We start from the raw sequence: 2486 nt of genomic DNA on the forward strand, positions 1-2486 counted from the left end.
TGACGCGCTTACTTCCTCGTGGCCAGGAGATCCAGTATTTCCTGAGTCAGGGGCTAAATTGCTTTGGACATCGAAACTACACCCTCCCACAGGCCTCTGGAACTATTCAACTGCACCCACAGAAGAAGTCCACCTCAGCTAGGATTCTCTAAGCGAAGAAGTTGCTGCATCATTATTATGTTCAACAGGAATGTCCACATGGGAGTGCATGTATGTTGCGGTTGCATGCACGTACGTTTACAAACATACACGTGCAGCCTGAAAACCACCCCAGTTTTATAAATCTTCCAGTTAAGTGAAATGTTTTGAAAACACTCTCCTAGATTACATATTGTTACATCATCTACCAAAAATCTACCTGCATTTGTTGTGCATCGCTTCCTCTCTAATTCAAATTCTCCAGTTTCCTTGGTCTGTTAAAGGAATCATTTTAAGGTTATTCCGGGAATAAAAAGGGCAGTGTAAAACACACACCAATCATTCCTGCACCCAGCAATTCCTTATTTATTGAGAGCACATTCCCTCATCTCTGTCCTTATTTTTTTTTCTCCTGGGAAACCTTATGGTCCTAGATTTTTCCAAGAGAGACATGGGATTACCAGGTTTGCTCTGGAACAGGCAGGAGAGGATCAGAACACCTGTTCCTCTGCATTTTGCCAGTGGGATTTTCCCACTTTTCAGACATCATTTTTGTAGCTGCCCAGGAAAGTTCTGGAGCTGACCCACGACTGAGTGCAGAGTGCAGCACAAGGGAAAAAACAAATCTCCCTCCAAAATATTTCCTGTCCTCTACAGACAACCTCAAGACCTATGTCCAATATTTTCCCCATCTGTCCACTACTGATTCCCCCATTTTAACCACAAAATGTTCATTCTGTCCCCTACATACTAATACAGCTATGACCCCAGAGTGTCCATTCTGCCCCCCTGGTCCCTGGAGGTCCCTTTGCCCTCAAGGCCTTTCTCCTGACCCTCTCCAGGGAGGAGAGAGCCTTCTGTATTGTGCAGACAAATCTTGAAAAAAAATACTGGGTAGATTCTTGTGTAGAATAATTTACTACAATGCCTAGTTTCAAGATACCTTATTCGGTGAAAGCAGTTTTTAACAGGGAAAAGAGAAGAAAAAGCCTTTTGTAGCTGAAAGTTCCACCTCTGTGGGGAGAAAGATAAGATCTAAGAGATAAAACAAAGGCTTATCTGGTTACTGGCAGGAGCTGCTTCGCTCCAGCCACACAGCCATTCAAACGTAAACTATTACTTAGTAACTGGGTGGAAGACATCGAAATTTTTCTACTTTTCACAACAATAAGAAACAAGAAGCAAGAAACAAGCCACGTAGCCCGAAGCCTGTGAGTGACAGTCGCCTTCTGTTCTAGACCCCTCTCATGAGTCTGATTTTGTCAAACTGAGCAAACACATATCGTCCACAAAATATTAAATCCACTCGAGAAAAATTGTAATAAACAAGACCTCCTTGAAATGCTTTTCCCTGTAAAACCTGTCTTTAACTGTGTGTTTATAAACTGTTGATAAGGAGATTTCAAAAATGCCTTTTTAATACATTCTAAAAGTTTCTAACTCCCTTGTGTTATTTTTTTAGGTTAAAGATTTCTAATGTTGAACTTAACATCATGTCTGTAGTCTCGAGAATCTTCCGTAAAGAATACTGAAGCTTTGAAGATTTTGTCCTATTTTTTCACCAATGCCCCCCCCCCTTCCCCGTAGCTTTGTTTAAATTGCTAAAGCTGAAAGTCACTAAACGTTGTTTAGAGATGTTAAATTCTTAAAGTTACCTGCTTAAGTTCTGTTGTGATTACACTGCAAAGAATCATCAGGCCGGGATTCGGGCCGGAGAGCTGTCCTTGGGAACAAAGGGTGGAGCAAACCTGCTCCGTGGATGCGGAAGGAAGGACGGAGTAGCAGGGAAGGGGAGAATTTCCACACGATATCAATCTTCCCCCCGGGTGTGGGATGGAGCAGCGAGGGGGGATGCTTGGAGTTGGCCTGGGCTGGTCAGGATCAGCCATAAACAACCCACCAGACCCCTGAACCCTCCATGGACACGTCCAGCCCAGTAGCAGAAACCCAAGTCATTAATTATCATCAGAGGACAAATTATTGGTACCGGCTTATGATCTGTGGAGAATTTCCTTTGGAATGATCAAGCAGAGATCCGGTCGAAATCCAGTCTGGGTCCGTGTGTCCGTCCCCCCCCCCCCCCATCCCCAGGCTCGCTCCCGGTGGTCCCAGAGGACACCGCGGGACCGGCAGTACCCGGAGCTGTGCGGGCGTCCGATGGGAGGGGCTGGGGGGCTGAACAAGTAACGTAAGTGACCTATGAATAACCTGAAATTTGCAATTGAGAGAGATGTTCCTTAAAAACAAAAGAAATAAATTGGGGGAAGAGCTGAAGCAAATGATGAATTTAAGGATCAGATGATATTTTTTTAAGAGTCTGCATTTTTATTGGATATAGCAGAACAGCC

Source organism: Empidonax traillii, unplaced genomic scaffold (genome assembly GCF_003031625.1).
Source record: "Empidonax traillii isolate 1590-97213 ecotype Southwest subspecies unplaced genomic scaffold, ASM303162v1 scaffold532:size433792, whole genome shotgun sequence".
Lineage (NCBI taxonomy): Eukaryota > Metazoa > Chordata > Aves > Passeriformes > Tyrannidae > Empidonax > Empidonax traillii.